The following is a 20,256-nucleotide window of genomic DNA, read 5'->3' on the forward strand; positions in this document are numbered from 1 at the left end:
GTAATACCATGGGCTCTTATCCTGATAAGCTGCCTCATGTGCAGCACCTTATTAAAGGCCTTTAGAAAGTCCAAGTAAACAGCATCCACTGATTCTCCTTTGTCTATCCTGCTCGTTATTTCATCAAAGAATTCCAACAGACTTGCTGGGCAAGACTTCTGCTTAGGGAAACAATGCTGACTTTGGCTTGTTTTATCTAGTGCCTCCAATTACTCTGAAATCTCATTCTTAATAATTAACTCAAACATCTTCCCAACCACTGATGTCAGGCTAATTGGTCTATAATTTCCTTTCTTTTCTCTCCTTCCCTTCTTAAACAGTGGAGGAATGCAATTTTCCAGTACTCTGGAACCATTCCAAAATATAGTGATCCTCGAAAGATCGCTACTAATGCCTCCACAATTTCTTCAGCTATCTCTTTCTGAACCCTGGGGTGTGGTTTATCTGGTCCAGGGGACTTATCTACCATCAGACTATTCTGATTCCCAAGCACTTTCCCCCTTAGTAATAGCAAATATGCTGACTTCTGCTCGTTGACACTCTCTTTAAAGGAACTCATTGAATATTTCGAGTTAGGAATATGAAATGACAAACAGTATCAGAAAGACGTCCACTTCTTTCTCACTGCCACGTTCTTCATGATCTTCATTTTTCTTGACTCCTTTAATAACTGGAAATCTATTAATCACTCATTTGTATGAACTTCGTAGCAGTCTTCACAACCCTCTGGAGTTGAGAATTTCATCACTCTCTGCATGAAGTTTCTCTGCAACTCAGACCCAGATAAAGTCCCCTTTTGTTCAGAGTTTGTACCTCCCTGCTCCTAGACTCCTCAGCCATGAGAAATATTTTCCAGCATCCAGCCTAACTTATCCTTCAGCAACATTTTAAGTTTCATGAAGATTTCTTCTCATCTATAACCTACTCTCTACTCAATCTCTCCTTACACGGCAAGTCCACCATCCCCGAAATCAGTTTACTGAAACATTTCTTCATTCCCTCAGCGGCAACTATATTCTTTCTTAGGTTAGTAGTCTCACCAAGGCCTATATAATTATATTAAAGCTTCCTCATTCCTACATTCAAATCCTCACATGATCACTTGTCATCCCAATTACTTGTTGGAATCGAATATTCAGCCACCTATGTACAATCACCTTAGCATATCAACACCTTTCTGTCTCTCACCACTTAATAAATATACGCTTCTACTCCATGCATGATTCAATGAGTATGATTTTGCATTATTTTCCGCAATATATTCTCTCAGACAGTTTTCACCCACTCATTCATTTTGTGTACATCCCCTCAATGTATCAATGTCAATAGACAATAGACAATAGGTGCAGGAGTAGGCCATTCAGCCCTTCAAGCCAGCACCACCATTCACTGTGATCATGGCTGATCATCCACAATCAGTACCCTATTCCTGCCTTCTTCCCATATCCCTTCAGTCCGCTATCTTTAAGAGCTCTATCTAATTCTTTCTTGAAAGAATCTAGAGAATTGGCCTCCACTGCCTTCTGAGGCAGAGCATTCCACAGAACCACAACTCTCTGTGTGAAAAAGTTTCTCCTCAACTCCGTTCTAAATTGTCTACCCCTTATTCTTAAACTGTGGCCTCTGGTTCTGGACTCCCCCAACATCGGGAACATGTTTCCTGCCTCTATCGTGTCCAATCCCTTAATAATCTTATATGTTTCAATCAGATCCCCTCTCATCCTTCTAAATTCCAGCGTAAGCAACCCCAGTCGCTCCAATCGTTCAACATATGACAGTCCCTCCATCCCGGGAATTAACCTCGTGAACCTACACTGCACTCCCTCAATAGCTAGAATGTCCTTCCTCAAATTTGGAGACAAAAACTGTACAAAATACTCCAGGTGTGGTCTCACCAGGGCTCTGTACAACTGCAGAAGGACCTCTTTGCTCTTATACTCAACTCCCCTTGTTATGAAGGCCAACATGCCATTAGCTTTCTTCACTGCCTGCTGTACTTGCATGCTTACTTTCAGTGACTGATGAACAAGAGCACCTAGATCTCGTTGTACTTCCCCTTTTTCTAGACACCATTCAGATAGTAATCTGCCTTCCTGTTCTTGCCACCAGAGTGAATAACCTCACATTTATCCACATTAAACTGCATCTGCCATGCATCTGCCCACTCACCCAACCTGTCCAAGTCACCCTGGATTCTCATAACATCCTCCTCACATTTCACACTGCCACCCAGCTTTGTGTCATCCACAAATTTGCTAATGTCGCTTTTAATCCCTTCATCTAAATCATTAATGTATATTGTAAACAGCTGCGGTCCCAGCACCGAGCCTTGCAGTACCCCACTAGTCACTAACTGCCATTCTGAAAAGGACCCATTAATCCCTACTCTTTGTTCCTGTCTGCCAACCAATTTTCTATCCATGTCAGTACCCTACCCCCAATACCATTTGCTCTAATTTTGCACACTAACCTCCTATGTGGGACCTTATCAAAGGCTTTCTGAAAGTCCAGGTACACTACATCCACTGGCTTTCCCATGTCCATTTTCATAGTTACATCCTCAAAAAATTCCAGAAGATTAGTCAAGCACGATTTCCCCTTCATAAATCCATGCTGACTCAGACCTATCCTGCCACTGCTATCCAAATATGCCGCTATTTCATCTTTTGTAATTGATTCCAGCATCTTCCCCACCACTGATGTCAGACTAACTAGTCTATAATTGCCTGTTTTCTCTCTCCCTCCTTTCTTAATAAGTGGGACAACATTAGCCACCCTCCAATCTGCAAGAACTGATCCTGAATCTATAGAACATTGGAAAATGATTACCAATGCATCCACGATTTCTAGAGCCACCTCCTTAAGTGCCCTGGGATGCAGACCGTCAGGCCCTAGGGATTTATCAACCTTCAGTCCCTTCAGTTTGCCCAACACCATTTTCTGCTCGGTGCGAATTTCCTTCAGTTCCTCTGTTACCCTAGGTCCTCTGGCCACTATTACATCTGAGAGCTTGTTTGTGTCTTCCCTAGTGAAGACAGATCCAAAGTACCTGTTCAGCTCATCTGCCATTTCCTTGTTCTCCATAATAATTTCACCCATTTCTGTCTTCAAGGGCCCAACTTTGGTCTTAACTAATTTTTTCCTCTTCACATACCTAAAGAAGCTTTTACTATCCTCCTTTATATTCTTGGCTAGCTTACCTTCGTACCTCATTCCCCCCCCCCCCCCCACCTCGTATTGCCTTTTTAGTTATCTTCTGTTGCTTCTTAAAAGTCTCCCAATCCTCTGGCTTCCCACTCATCCTTGCTATGTTATATTTCCTCTCTTTTATTTTTATACTGTCCTTGACTTCCCTTGTCATCCTTCGTAGGCACAGTCCAATCATCACGTCATTGGAAATGTGACAACTGGTGCCCTCAGCCAAATTGCTGACGTGGATTGTTAATAGCTGGAACCCACTCACCTCAGTCTTTCTCTCTCCTCTGCTCTGCCATCCGACAAAACTTACTAAAGCTTGAGAGTGCTTATAACTCAAGGACAGCTTCTATACCACTCCTGAATGGATCTCTTATACATGGTCTCTTGATCTCCCAATCTTCGTGGCCTTGCCCTTTATTTATCTGCCTACACTATGCTTCCTCTGTAATTTTAACACACCATTCTGTTACCTTTTTTTCCTTCCTTTTGTACTAGCTTCATGTACTTAAGTATGGCTACTCCCTTTAAGAAGGGAGGAAGGCAAAAGAAAGGACATTATAGGCCAGTTAGTCTAATCTCAGTGGTTGGGAAAGTGTTGGAGTCTATTGTTAAAGTTGAGGTTTCGAGGTACTGTACTTGGAGACTAGTGGTAAAATAAGTGAAAGTCAGAATGGTTTCTGTGAAGGGAATTCTTGCCTGACAAATCTGTTGCAGTTCTTTGAGGAAGTAACAAACAGGGTGGACGAAGGTGAGACACTGGATGTCACTTACTTGGATTTTCAGAAGGCATTTGATAAAGAGCCACACATGAAGCTGCTTAACAAGATAAACTCCTATGGCGCTGCAGGAAAGATATTGGCGTGGATAACAGAATGTCTGACAAGCAGGAGGCAGCAAGTGGGAATAAAGTGGGCCTTTTTTGGTTGACTGCCGGTGGCTAGTTTTGTTTCTCAGTGGTCAGTATTGGGACCGCTACTTTTCACATTGTTTGTCAGTGATTTAGATAATGGAATTGATGGATTTGTGGCAAAGTTTGAGGATGATACGAAGATGGGTGGAGAGGTAGGTAGTCCTGAGGAAGCAATGCAATTGCAGCAGGATTAGAGAAATTGGAAGAATGGGCAAAAATGTGGTGGATGGAATACAGTGTTGGGAAATGTATGATAATGCATTTTGGTAAAAGGAACAATAATGCGGACTATTATCTAAATGGGGAGAAGGTTCAAACATCAGAGGTGCAGAGGAACTTAGGAGTCCTTGTGCATGACTCCCAGAAGGTTTGTTTACAGGTTGAGTCTGTGGTAAAAAAGGCAAATGCAATGTAGGCATTTATAGCAAGGAGATAATACTGAAGCTTTTTAAGACAATAGTCAGGCCGCACTTGGAGTATTGTCAACAGCTCTGGGCCCCATATCTCAGAAAGGATGTGTTGTCATTGGAGAGAGTCCAGAGAAGGTTCATGAGGATGAATCCAGGAATGAAGGGGTTAACATATGAGGAGCATTTGCCAGCTTTGGCCCTGTACTCACTGAAATTTAGAAGAATGTGTGGGGGATCTCACTGAAACCTACTAAATGTTGAAAAGACTAGGTAGGGTGGATGTGGAGAGGATGTTTCCTCTTGTGGGGGTATCCAGAACTAGACAGCACAGGCTCAACATTGAGGGGTGACTTTTTAGAACAGAGGTAAGGAGGAATTTTTTTAGCCAAAGAGTAGTGATTCTATGGAATGCTCTGCCACAGACTGTGGTGGAGGCTAAGTCCGTGCGTATATTTAAGGCATTTTCTGATCGGTCAGGACATCAAAGGATACAGCAAGAAGGCAGGTGTATGGGGTTGACTGGGATCCGAGATCAGCCATGATAGAATGGCAGAGCAGACTCGATGGGCTGAATGGTTTAATTTTACTCCTATGTCTTATGGTCTTATGGAATGATCTGTCTGAATGTCAGGCGAACAAAAGCTTTTTATTATATTTCAGCTCATGTGACAATGATAAATAAAATTACCAATTACCCAAATACAGATATCTGTGATAACCCATTAGTCGCCCCCTGATCTGCTTATTCCTACTCATGTCTTTCTGTCCGATAACTAATTCTTATACAACAGTGTTTTCTAACTAGGCTGACAATTCTCCCGTGTGGAACTTTGTTAAAAGCTTTCCAAAAATTCAGCTACACCAAATTCTCCAGACCCCCATCTATTCCACTGGTCACATCCACAAAGAATGTCAGAGACTATGCTCGCTGGTAGATTAAAGGGCTACTGTAAATGACCTTTTGTAGGAGAATCAGGGTGAAGTTGATCAGCATTTGCGAGAGTAGGTTACAGAAGGTGACTCTGATTGAGGAAGATGCTTTGTAGCCTGGCTGAGCTAATGGGCTGAATGATTTCCTTTGATTTCATAAGAAATGATGAAAAATATAACAAAGGACAACAGATTAGCCAGACATGATTTTCTTTCCATGAATCAATGCCCAACCATTTCCTAACTCCGACCTTTCATTAGAATCCACTGCTGTTGCATGTGTCACCTCCTCTCACTGCCATTTTATCTATCTTTAGGGGTCTGATGGAGATGGGAAGTCTCTTAAGTTTGCTGATATGCAGATCCTTCTGGCAGTTGTCACTGTACTTGACGTGAAGCTGGTGAATGTTGGGCCTACTCCACCACGGTGACCAGTTAGATCAGGCCCTCTTTTCAGCCTTGGCTGGGAAGATGTACTTTGACTCCAGCGGCAATCCTATGGGAAAATCAGCACCTCTTTAGCAGCTGGAGCCCTGAAATCAGTTAATACTACTTGAATTTAGTGTGCAATCTGACTTTACACATGCCAGGTATGATTTATTATTCAAATGTACACATGTTTTTGTAAAAGGTGTGGACACATAAATCACATAACAAACTGCTGGAAGCTTTACATGCGCAGCCATTTTGTACATGTTTTTAACAGACTTGGCGACTTCTAACAAAATGGCTCCCTGAGCCTTGTGGGTCACAGCCCAGGAAATGGGAGTGGATCAAATATATGCTGTTTAATGTCCTGTGGATTCTTCCAACCCTTCTAACCGACAGTGAATAAAAATAGCATTTAGTGCAATCAAGATATAATGTCTAAAAATATTTCTGTAGGCTGCATTTATAGCAATAGCAAAACCAAGGTATAGTTGTTCAGCATGTGTGAAGTACAGTGTAAAGATTAGCCTTCAAGCATTTTGAAAAACTTCCTGTGTGAGGAGGGTTTTTTAAATGACTTAAATTTTACTGAATTCTTTTACAAATTTTTCCCTGAACCCTTGAGTCAGTGTTGAAATTATGTAAATCATAGCTTACAAAACATAAAAATATCCATAAAATAAAAAACAAACATGGCAGAAATAAATATCAATATAATAACCATGTGTGTCTATTTAGACCTCTATTAACATAAAAGACTGCCATTCAACAATACGCTTCACCACATATTCACCACTATTTCCACCCCAGGAAACTTAAATATTTGCCCCATTTTTGTGTATAGATGTCCAATCTATCAAACTGTTTGTAAGACATGCGTTGAAGAGCTGCCACTTTGGATTTTGCTCATCTGGCATCGGTTGCACTGTTTCATACAATGTATGTATGCCTTTGATCTTTATTTAAGCCATGTAAAATAAAAAGTTCAAATAAACCTATTATCAAAGTATGTAAATGTCTCCATATATTTTCTTGATTCATTTTCTTGCAGGCGTTCACTATAGAACAGAGAAATACAATGGAATCTTTGAAAATCTACACGTGAACAAAGACTGACAAACAACCAATGTGCAAAAGGAGACCAAAAGTTCATACATTACATATATATGTAACCAGACCTGACTATAATTGGATTTCTAAGAAATGTACTGTATGTCCCTCAGCTCCTCCAAGCTGAGTGAGACACTGCAGTGGGTTTGTTGGCCACCCCTTATCTTCCCTGCACAAACCTTGTAGCTAAATATTTCTCCATTGGTTCATAAACTGGAAGCTTGCTCTGCAGAATCTCCTCCAATATCACATCCAGAGCTGAGCCGATCGATTCGGTGTTTGTAAGTTCTGGCCATCCAGCCCCTCTCAAACCAGCATGAGGCAAGAACTGAATTACAGTCCTATTCGATCTGCTGCAGATTTCATGTCTACTTGATCAACAAAGTGTTAGTTGTACATTTGGATTAAAAAAAAACATTCATAGTAACATAGAAATCTACAGTACATTACAGGCCCTTCAGCCCACAATGTTGTGCCGACTGTGTAGCCTACTCTGGAAACTGCCTAGAATTTCCCTGCTGCTTAGCCCTTTATTTTTCAAAGCTCCATGTACCCATCTAAGAGTCTCTTAAGAGACCCTATTGTATCCACTTCTATCACCTTCGTTGGCAGTGCATTCAACACACCCACCACTCTCTGTGTGAAAAACTTACCTCTGACATCCCCCTTGTACCTACCTCTAAGTACCTTAAAACTACACCCCCTCATGTTAGGCATTTCAACCCTGGGAAAAAGTCTCTGACTATCCACAAGATCAATGCCTCTCATCATCTTATACATCTCTATCAGGTCACCTCTCATCCTCCATCACTCCAAGGAGAAAAGGCCAAGTTCACTCAACCTATTCTCATAAGGCATGCTCCCCAATCCAGGTAACATCCTTGTAAATCTCCTCTGCACTCGCTCAAAGGACAATATAAAACTCATGTTAGTAGGTTGACTATGGTGATTATGTGCAGGACAGCTCAAGGCCATTTACTTCATGGCTGATGATTAATTAGGACTGAACTATTCTGGAGCCTGTTTTTCACAACTAGTTTTATCCGATGATACTTCATACTGTTTTGGATTTCAAAATAACACTGGTGTGCAGTTGGAGACTTTCAGCAAGGTTTTTTTGATGAATGTATACGTAGCCAAATGACTAAACAAACTGGCGAATGTGGAAATAACGTAAATGTCAGAGTTCATGAAGAAAGATAATTTTATCAAAGAATAAATTCAGAAAGGTTAGGAAGCACTTAGCAGGTTAGACAGCATCTGTGAGTAGAGAAATCAGTCTCTTGTTTTAATTCAATGTCCTTTCACTACTTCTGTTGAAAAGGTATCAAAGTCAAATTTCAGCTTTCCTCTCCACAGGTGCTGTCTGGCCTGTTGAGTCTTTCCAGAACTTTCCGCTGACACTTCAGGTTCCACCATCAGTATTTTGCACTTTCTACCAAAGACCTGTGGCTGTCAGCTAGTTATTTTGGACATTGGCAGCTGCACAATCACCATCTTTGCCAAAAGGATGGAAATAATGGCTCCATTTTTTTTTTCCTCTGCACAGCCAGAGGACAACTTCCATCCTTCTTGTGGAGGAAAAGAGGAAGTGCCGATGTTTAACTTAAAGAAGAACTCCCTAACCCATACATAAGCCAGGGGTGAAGAGATGAGAATCACAGAGTAACTTCCTGGTAAGTATTGCCTGTTGGGCATTACTTCACTGTGTGGGCAACTCTGACCATTGGTGTGTCAGATGCAGCTCGGTTCAGAAAGAGAGCTGCAGGTCACACCAAATCTGCAGGTCAAACCAAACAACATAAGCTAGAAATTATTGCTGTGTCAGATCATGTAAACATACAAGATTAAAATATTATTACATTGACACAGGTTTCAAGCACACTTTTATTGTAATTAAAAGGGAAACTGTGAAGCATTTCATATTCTTGGGATATCCCTCCATGTTATACAAACAGTACATTTCTCAATTGCTATGCAATTACTTTTACTACAGCAAAGCTGCTTCGAAAGATGAAAGTATTTTTCTTTGAGTTTTCCTTCATTCATGTTTATTACAAATAAGTCTACTGTAGTCTGGTTTTCACCATCTACGGGCACTTCTTGATGGGCAGCTCAGTGATGATGGTAGGAATTACCTTCCTGACTGGATTCTCCTCACTCCACCTCCATGGCATTTCATTTTTGTTCCAGATTCCAGCACTCCTTTTGTCCTCACACCTGGAAATGCTTGATTTTTTTTTCAGTTACATGAAACAAGTTAGAAATGGTCATTACTATGTTTCAAAAAAACTCAGCCGTCATTGGCACAATGCAGAATAAAGGAGTTTTATGGAATATACTTCCCAGACACCAAGACATGCTCAGAAAACCGGAGGCAATGCCTTCATTACAATGACTATCACCTATCATGTGGCAGGTTTTAGCCCTTGGAGTCATAGGAGAGTACAGCACAGAAACAGGCCCTTGGGCCCATCTAGTCCATGCCAAACCATTTAAGCTGCCTACACTGGGACCGTAGCGTCCATGTCCCTACTATCCATCTACCTATCCAAATTTCTCCTAAACGTTGAAATGGAGCTCGCATCCATCACTGATATGGGCAGCTTGTTTCACATTCTCGCAATCCGTTGAGTGAAGAAGTTACTCTTCATGTTTCCTGTAAACTTAGACGATAAGATCAGAAGATATAGGAGCAGAATTGGGCCATTTGGCCCATCAAGTCTATTCTGCCATCTCATCCTGGCTGATCCATTTTCCCTCTCAGCTTCAGTCTCTCGCCTTCTCCCTGAATCCCTTTCATGGGCTGATTAATCAAGAATCTATCAAACACTGCCTTAAATATACCCAGTGACTTGGCCTCCACAGCTGCCTGCGGCCACAAATTCCACAGATTCGCCACCCTCTGGCTAAAGAAATTTGTTTTTGTCTCTGTTCTAAATGGACATTCCTCTATTCTGAGGCTGTGCTCTCTGGTCTTGGACTCCCCCACCATAGGAAACATCCTCTCCACATCCATTCTGTGGAGGCCTTTCACCATTCGAAAGGTTTCACTGAGGTCACCCTTCATTCTTCTGAATTCCAGTGAGTAGAGGCCCACCCAGAGCCATCAAATCCACCAAACCAAGCTGACTGTCCCTAATCAGTCCTTGTCTATCCAAATCCTCATATATACAATCCCTTAGAATGTTTTCCAATAACTTTCCCACTACTGATGTCAGGTTCACCAGCCTATAATTTCCTGGTTTAGTTTTAGAGTCTTTCTTAAACAGCAGAGCATCATTGGCTGTCCTCTAATCCTCCAGTACCTCACTTATTTGCATCAACGACTACAGAACATAGTACATCAAAGAATACATCTATTCCAAATCAAAGTTATATATTAGAACATGTAAAATACCCTATAATGTCAACATTTCGGGAGACTTTGGGACTTTTTTTTACCGTGCCCATGGTCTGTTCTTTATCAAATTATGATATTGCTTTGCACTGTTGTAACTATATGTTATAATTATGTGGTTTTTGTCAGTTTTTTTAGTCTTGGCTTGTCTTGTGTTTCTGTGATATCATTCTGTAGGAACATTGTATCATTTCTTAATGCATGCATTACTAAATGACAATAAAAGAGGACTGTGTGTCCTCATAATCTAAATATATATATATATACCATAATGCTCGCCTTTACCCCAGGAGCTCATGAAGTCTACCAGATTGTATTAGAGAAAATTTGTAGCCATGAAGGGCAATCTCATAAATTACTGAACTAGAAAGCTAGGCCTCAAGTGCATCTTCCAGGCAAGAACATCAATCTTCTGGAGAACCCAGATGACAAAAACAGGTAGGCCACTGGCGATGTGACAATACCGGGGCAAGGAATATTGAGTTCTTGAAAGTTGAGTGCTCCTTGGAAATACACCCTGTCTCCAGGATGATGCCGTGGTGCTCTGTTGGAGAATAGAGTGCTGGACTGCTTTGGTCTTCAGCAGGCCTCACTGAAGACTAGTAAAATGACATGCCATGCCGATAGCCATCCAGGTTACAACAGGCTAGGCTTCCAGCCAAACAGTTCAGCCTATGTGCAGTGGAAGTTGAGATACTGAACATCAGACACATCCTGGTGGTTGAGCCTACACAGTTTTCATGGTGTTGACCATGTTGGAAAGGATGAGATTTAAGAACGGCACAAATGCTGTGCAAAGTTGGTGTTTGACCCATCCAATGGTTCAATAGTTCAATTTAATATCAGAGAACGTATACAGCCTGAAATCCTTATTCTTTGCAGACATCCACAAAACAAAAAACCCAGAGAATTAATGACAGAAAACATTAGAACCCCAAAGCGCTCCCCCACCCCCCACGCACAAGCAACAGCAAGAGCATTCACCCCTCCCCCTCCTGTCTTCTCCTATCATTTCGGATCTCCCCCTCCCCCTGCTACTCTCAAATCTCTTACTAGCTCTTCTTTCAGTTAGTCCTAACGAAGGGTCCCGGCCCAAAACGTCGACTGTATCTCTTCCTATAGATGTGGCCTGGCCTGCTGCGTTCACCAGCAGTTTTTTCTGTGTGTTGCTTGAAATGCTAGCATCTGCAGATTTCCTCGTGTCTGCGTTTTTAAACCCTCTGCCCACTTGCTCCAGCAAAAGCATCAACTCCCGCCACCGAGCAAGCAATAGCAAAACCCCCAGAGACCCTGATCTAGAAGTCGTCAAAAACTCCTGTCCAGCCCAATACTTCGACATCTCAGACAGGCTCTCTTTCTCTCCCTCACATATCACTCCTGTAACAGTCAGATAGGAGACCAACAGTTCATGGTTTCAATGTTACTATCTGTCCCGTTGCTTGTCCAAGCCCCCTGACTCAAAGACCAACAGATTCTCACTCACCATCGAGAGGGAGAGAGAGATTGCATGAGTGCAGGGGCCTTCTGACAGCTGCACACACTGCCCGCTGTCTCAGTGTTACAACCTCCCGCAACAGTTCAGTCGGCAACATCAGCAAGGAATCAGGCTGTTCAAAGGGCCGCACTCTGAAGGTGTGCACCTTCCAGGCTGCACCCGGAGATATCGAAACACCAGGCCGCGTGGTGAGAGCGAGAACCCACCACCCGAGAGGACCATAGTTTGAGCTGCAGCTGTAGATCACAGACTCTGACAGGACCCCAGCCACCTTGAAAAAGGAAAAAGAGAAATGAGAAGAGAAGAAATTAAACTGTTTCATGGACGAACTGGAAGAAGTCATCCAGGTCTGCAAATATCTCTGGCGCTGCCTTTAGCTCCTCCAACTCCATCCGGAATAACACACACACAACGTGCTGGAGCAACTCAGCAGGTCAGGCAGCATCTATGGAGGGGAATAATCAGTCAAACTTTTATGCCAAGATCCTTCATCAGAACTGGAAAGGAAGGGGGGAGAAACCAGAATAAGGTGGTGGGAGGAGGGGAGGAGCACAAGCTGACATGTCATAGATGAAGACAGATGAGGGTGTGGGTAGGAAAATGAATCTGGGAAAGGTAAAGGGAGAAAGAAGAAGAAATCTGATAGGAGAAGAGATTGCATATGGGAGAAAGGGAAGGTAGGGAACCAGAGGGAGGTGATAGGCACGTGAGGAGAAGAGAAGAGATAAGTGGGGAGTCAGAATGGGGAATGAAAAAGGAGAGAAGGAGGAGAGGGATAGAAATTTCTGGATGTTGGAGAAGTTGATGCTCATGCCGTCAGGTTGGAACATTCCCAAATGGAATATGAGGCCTTGTTCCTCCAACTTCAGTCTGAGAGTGCCCTCATCATGGCGGCATAGGAGGCCAGGGACTGACATGTCAGTCCAGGCATGACAGTAAACATATGCTGCTAGTTTGCCAAAACTTAGCCTGATCTTGTAACCCTTCCCATTAATGTCTGATCTGATTCCCAAGTAGCTGAGATACCCGTTCCCTGGCTGGAGTTCTCTCAATGTCTGATGCATCAGTTGGGACAGAATACGGTCTGAACTAACCTGTAAATTACATGGGGTGTTGGTCTCTGAGCTGCCCACTGGTCATAGTATCTTTAATGAGTGTGGGTCGTCTTCACCCTCCTTCTCGGTCTCCTGCCTCTGCTTTGGCAGATTGAAGTGCCCGAGTATCTGACAGGAGGAGCACGTGGGCCAGACCTGGAGAGTAGGTGAGGGAGGAAATCAGCAGCTAAAGCCTGAAAATCAGAAAAGGTTGTGGAACAGCAAAGTAGTGAGGATGGTTTCTGGCCTGCCATAAACTGTGAGCATTTATTGCACCCGTGTAAGGTGAGGCAGCCCCATTTATTCTCTGACAGTTAGCCCCTGCTGTTGCTGTTGATGGTGAGGGCCCAGCTTCTCCAGCACAAGTGAGGGAAGGGCCATAAGATATGGTTTAGATAATCTGTGTCTCATGGATGAACAATTGTCAATATGTGTGAAGTATCAAATGAAGGGGCAAGTCTTTGGGCAGCATTAAGTGTCTGAGAATGCTCTGAATGCATGGATGCTGGGTACAAACCAGCCGAATAGAGAGAGTTATTGTGTCGTGCAATATGTGCGACCACACGCACGTTGATAACTGAACTTATCCCTAACCTCAGGTAAGATGACTAAAGTTTTCTGGGATTGCATCTAGGAGCCTGAGGATTGATTCTGATACAGCTAACTCCTCCTATCAATTTCTGAATGTGAGCCTGAGGAAGCCATAGGACCATTGCAGAAACAGAACTTGTCTCCCCTCTCCACCTTCCATGGTAAGAGCTTCAGTGTGACACAGAACATTCCATTCTCTCCCATGTGGTGCCAAGAAAATCCCCCTCCAAGTCAATCACCATCCTGACTTGGAAGCATATCAACATGCCTTCATTGTCACTCGGTCAAAGTCACGGAATTCCCTCCCTATCAGCACTGCGGGTGTACCTACACCTCGGGGCAGGAGCGGTTCAAGAAGGCAGCTCATCAGCATCTTCTCAAGGGCAGCTAGGGATGAGCAATAAATGCAGGCTTAGCTGGTGACGCCCACATCCCGTAAATGAATAAATATTAAAAAAGAATCTTTCCACAAGCTGCAGTCATCTCCATCTTAACTATCACCACTTGCTCTAATCACACATACAAGCTGGATTAGGGCAAGACAGGCTAGTGAATGCAATTCAGTGAACTGGTCCCTTCTCTAAGCCACTTCACTGTTCAGTCAATATCAGGTGGGTACAGCAATCATTTGCCATGCAGAGGGGTTTACTGTGTCACATTTAGTGGGCTTGAGTTAATCAGTCGTCAGCATCCCCATGTCTAGTTTCAGGACCTCTCTAATTTAAATCTCTGTGTATTTATTGGAATAATGAGGCTGAATCAAAATAGGTTCTATAGTTTTGGAAATTCTCTCAAAATTTGTGGAGGCAATTATAGAAACATAGAAACATAGAAAATAGGTGCAGGAGTAGGCCATTCGGCCCTTCGAGCCTGCACCGCCATTTATTATGATCATGGCTGATCATCCAACTCAGAACCCCGCCCCATCCTTCCCTCCATACCCCCTGACCCCTGTAGCCACAAGGGCCATATCTAACTCCCTCTTAAACGTAGCCAATGAACTGGCCTCAACAGTTTGCTGTGGCAGAGAATTCCACAGATTCACCACTCTCTGTGTGAAGAAGTTTTTCCTAATCTCGGTCCTAAAAGGCTTCCCCTCTATCCTCAAACTGTGACCCCTCGTTCTGGACTTCCCCAACATCGGGAACAATCTTCCTGCATCTAGCCTGTCCAATCCCTTTAGGATCTTATACGTTTCAATCAGATCCCCCCTCAATCTTCTAAATTCCAACGAGTACAAGCCCAGTTCATCCAGTCTTTCTTCATATGAAAGTCCTGCCATCCCAGGAATCAATCTAGTGAACCTTCTTTGTACTCCCTCTATGGCAAAGATGTCTTTCCTCAGGTTAGGGGACCAAAACTGCACACAATACTCCAGGTGTGGTCTCACCAAGGCCTTGTACAACTGCAGTAGTACCTCCCTGCTCCTGTACTCGAATCCTCTCGCTATAAATGCCAGCATACCATTCGCCTTTTTCACCGCCTGCTGTACCTGCATGCCCACTTTCAATGACTGGTGTATAATGACACCCAGGTCTCGTTGCACCTCCCCTTTTCCTAATCGGCCACCATTCAGATAATAATCTGTTTTCCTATTTTTGCCACCAAAGTGGATAACTTCACATTTATCCACATTAAATTGCATCTGCCATGAATTTGCCCACTCACCCAACCTATCCAAGTCATGCTGCATCCTCTTAGCATCCTCCTCACTGCTAACACTGCCGCCAAGCTTCGTGTCATCCGCAAACTTGGAGATGCTGCATTTAATTCCCTCATCCAAGTCATTAATATATATTGTAAACAACTGGGGTCCCAGCACTGAGCCTTGCGGTACCCCACTAGTCACCGCCTGCCATTCTGAAAAGGTCCCGTTTATTCCCACTCTTTGCTTCCTGTCTGCTAACCAATTCTCCACCCACACCAATACCTTACCCCCAATACCGTGTGCTTTAAGTTTGCACACTAATCTCCTGTGTGGGACCTTGTCAAAAGCCTTTTGAAAATCCAAATATACCACATCCACTGGTTCTCCCCTATCCACTCTACTAGTTACATCCTCAGAAAATTCTATGAGATTCGTCAGACATGATTTTCCTTTCACAAATCCATGCTGACTTTGTCCGATCATTTCACCGCTTTCCAAATGTGCTGTTATCACATCCTTGATAACTGACTCCAGCAGTTTCCCCACCACCGACGTTAGGCTAACCGGTCTATAATTCCCCGGTTTCTCTCTCCCTCCTTTTTTAAAAATTGGGGTTACATTAGCCACCCTCCAATCCTCCAATTATGAAGGTTTGGCTTTGGTTTGAGTTTGAATGGCTAATGAATGAGTTCCAGATATCTATGAGGCTGTGTGGAAACACAATTGCTGGTTAAAGGCTAAAAGGGATAGAATGCAGATCCAGAGTAAACAACAGGGAACAAAGATTTCAACCCAAATCATAATGGATACACTTATAAAATGACATGGCCGGTCAATTGCCTGAGCATCAGAACCGCTTCCCGTGTTTAAGAAATCCGTGTAGGCAGAAATTCCACTAGGAAGCTCAGAAGCAGGGATCCCACATGGTTGTGCTTGGCCATGTAACATGTATATATGTTGACAAGTGGTGCGGGCTGAAGTCAGATCGGTGTGACGGGATGTTGAGCTGTTTACCTAGGGATGGTACCTTTAGGGCTTTGTCATAGAACATGAACAGCAGCGGTAAAAATTCAGCCCGTCATTATAACTTTAGTGCCTTTTAAATCCTATCAGTTAGGCAAACAAATCACTTCTTGGTAGGGCGGGTCAGAATACTGACTAATTCATTTGTTCTTGACTTCCTGCTGTGCCACAATTGAGTGTGGAATTTCACTTATCTCCCTCCGAGGGAATTAGTCACCAGGGAGAACAGGATCAGCTTGAAAAAGCTGCACCGCCTGATTCCGCTTACAGGATTAGGGAAAGTCCATCTAATCCATGATGCTCCCCATTATCCAGTGACTAAAGTGAATTGCTGCAAAATAGGCAAAAAAAATTGAATTGGGACCGCCGTACTAATATCCCCAAAAGAGGTTCCAATAAGGAGCTAGCGGAGTATATGAAATGCACAAGAACACTTAGAAAGAAATCAGGAAAACTAAAAGAGAACATGAGGTGGCTCTGACAGACAAGGGGAAAGACAATCTCAAAGGCTTCTGTAGATAACATTAAGAGCAAAAGTATAGCAAGGACAATACTGACTCTCTTAAAGATCAGCGCTGTCACCATGGATCTGATGGACTGTCCCTAATCCTGTAAATGCAGTCTGACTAATGCCTTATAAAGCCTTAGCATTACATCCTTGCTTTTATATTCTAGTCCACTCAAAATAAATGTTAATTTTGCTTTTGCCTTCCTTCCTACTGACTAAACCTGCACGTTAATCATTAAGGAATCCTGCACCAGGACTCCTAAATTCCTTTCCTCTTCCAATATTTGAATTAGCTCCCCATTTAGAAAATAATCTACACCTTTATTCCTTCTGCCGCAGTACATGATCATACACATCCCTACACTGTATGCTATCTGCTGCTTCTTTCCATTTCTCCCAATCTGTCCAAATCCTTCTGCAGCCTCCCTCCTTCTTCAACAGTAACCGCTCCTCATCATTCTTCATATCATCCGCAAACTTGGCCTCAAATCTATCAATTCCATTATCCAAATTTTTGACAAATAACATGAAAAGAAGCAGACTCAGCCAGCGTTGTCCCCCACGGAACACCACTCCCTACCGGTGGCCAACCAGGAACGCCGTCTTTATTTCCACTCTTTGCCTCCTGTCAGTCAGCCAATCCTACGTCCATGCTGGTATCTTTCCTATAATACCATGGACACTTATCTTGTTTTACAGCCTCACTTGCTGCACGTTGTCAAAAGCCTTCTGAAAATCCAAGTAAACAACATCTACTGACTCTCCTATGCCTATCCTGCATGTTATTTCATTAAAGAATTCCAACAGATTTGTCACACAAGATATCCTCTTTAGGAAACCATGCTAACTTTGGCCTGTTTTATCATGTGCCTCCAAGTATCCTTGAAACATCATCCTTAATAATGGACTCTTGCACCTTCCCACCCACTGAAGTGAGGCCAACTGGCCTATAATTTCTTTTCTTTTGCTTCCCTCTCTTCTTAAGGTATGGAGTAACATTTGCAATTTTCCAGTCCTCTTGAACCATTCCAGAATCAAGTGATTCTTGAATGATTATTACCATTGCCTCCACAATCTCTTCAACTATCTCCTTCGATCCATCTAGTCCAGGTGACCTATCTACCTTCACATCTTTCAGCTTCCCAAGCACCTTCTCCTTAGTAATAGCAACTGCACTCACTTTTGTCCTAATACTTGAACTTCTGGCACACTGCGGGAGCGTTCTACAGTGAAGACTGATGCAAAGTACTTATAGAGTTCATCCGCCATTTTTTTGACCCTATTACTACCTCTCAATTGTCATATTCCAGCAGTCCAATATCCACTTTTGGCTCTCTTTTTATATATCTGGAAAAAATCTTTCGGTATCTTCTTTAATATTATAGCGATAGCTTACCGTCATATTTTATCTTTTCTCTCCTTCTTGCTTTTTGGTCTTCTGTTTGTTTTTTAAAGTTTCCCACTAATTCCTGATATCGTCTGCCCTCTCTTTTATGCTAGTGAAGATATTTAAAGGGTACCTGAAGGGGAAATTTTCCACTCAGAGGAAGGTACAAGTGTGGAATGAGCTGCCAGCTGAAGTGGTGATGAAGTTTGGATAACTATGTAGATGAGGGGAGCCTGGAGGGCTACTTTTCAGGAGCTGGTAAATGAAACTAGACAGAAAGCAGGTCAGCATGGACTAGATGGGCTGAAGGGCCTTTTTCTGTGCTGCTGTCTATGATTCTATGACACTATGACTCCGTATTAGTCACCCTATACACTTTTTTGATTGTGGTTCTTTGCATTAGCTGGGAAATTTTTGGAACAGCTTGAAAGTGCCAAACACTATTTATATATAAATGTTTATTATTTGGCCATTTTGAATATTTAGGCTATCAGAAATCTTATAACCCACTGTACTTAACACCGGTGTTACGTGGAGACTGAGGGCTGACATTATAAAGGTTTATTAAATAATGAGGGGCACAGTCAGGGTAGACAGTCATAATATTCTTATTCTAAAATTAGTGGGGTCTAGGCTGGAGGGCATAGACCAAGGTGAAAAGGGGAATGTTGAAAGGTAATCTGATTGGCAAGATTTCCATACCAAGGTAGGTGGATGTCTGGAACAAATTTCCAGAGAAAATATTACAGAAGGGAACAATTACAATATCTAAGACATTTGGACAGGTATATTGATTGTAAAGGCTTAGATGAATATGTAGGATTAGTGTAAATGGACAGCTTGGTTTTCATGGATGAAAGACCTGTTTCTTTCTGGATAACTCTCTGAATCCATAGTATTTAGGTGTGGACTGCAACTTTAAAAAACTCCATGATAACCACAAGGTTTTAGACAAGGGCTGGAGATTAAATGGAAAGACCCGTTTAACTAGAAAATCTTGTCTCTCTGAAATGTGCTGATTTTGTCATATGTCAAAAGAATTCCAAAAATTGGATCAATATCATGGCAGAAAGACCAATAAGTCTGTATCACCAAACTGGAAGTGATAGCTTGCTTCATAAACTTTAAATCCATTCTTATTAATAAGAACACAAGGAAATCTGCAGATGCTGGAAATTCAAGCAACACACATCAAAGTTACTGGTGAACACAGCAGGCCAGGCAGCATCTCCAGGAAGAGGAACAGTCGACGTTTCAGGCCGAGACCCTTCGTCAGGACTAACTGAAGGAAGAGCTAGTAAGAGATTTGAAAGTGGGAGGGGGAGATCCAAAATGATAGGAGAAGACAGGAGTGGGAGGGATGGAGCCAAGAGCTGGACAGGTGATTGGCAAAGGGGATATGAGAGGATCATGGGACAGGAGGCCTAGGGAGAAAGAAAAGTGGGGGGGGATCCAGAGGATGGGCAAGGGGTATAATCAGAGGGACAGAGGGAGAAAAAGGAGAGAGAGAAAAAGAATGTGTGTATATAAATAAATAACAGATGGGGTACAAGGGGGAGGTGGGGCATTAGCGGATTTAGAGAAGTCAATGTTCATGCCATCAGGTTGGAGGCTACCCAGATGGAATATAAGCTGTTGTTCCTCCAACCTGAGTGTGGCTTCATCTTGACAGTAGAGGAGGTCGTGGATAGACATGTCAGAATGGGAATGGGATGTGGAATTAAAATGTGTGGCCACTGGGAGATCCTGCTTTCTCTGGTGGACAGAACGTAGATGTTCAGCGAAATGGTCTCCCAGTCTGCGTCGGGTCTCACCAATATATAGAAGGCCGCATCGGGAGCACCGGACGCAGTATATCACCCCAGCAGACTCACAGGTGAAGTGTCGCCTCACTTGGAAGGACTGTCTGGGGCCCTGAATGGTAGGAGGGGGATGGTCTTGAATTCTCCAACTTCCGGTAATTCCCTCCCCCTCCCGTACCCCATCCCAGTTTCATTCTGCTCCCTCCCCCAGCTGCCTATCACCTCCCTCATGGTTCTGCCTCCTTCTACTACCCATTGTGCTTTCCCCTATTCCTTCTTCACCTTTCCTGCCTATCCCCTCCCTGTTTCCCCTCCCCCACC

This window comes from Mobula hypostoma, chromosome 6, assembly GCF_963921235.1.
Source record: "Mobula hypostoma chromosome 6, sMobHyp1.1, whole genome shotgun sequence".
Classification (NCBI taxonomy): domain Eukaryota; kingdom Metazoa; phylum Chordata; class Chondrichthyes; order Myliobatiformes; family Myliobatidae; genus Mobula; species Mobula hypostoma.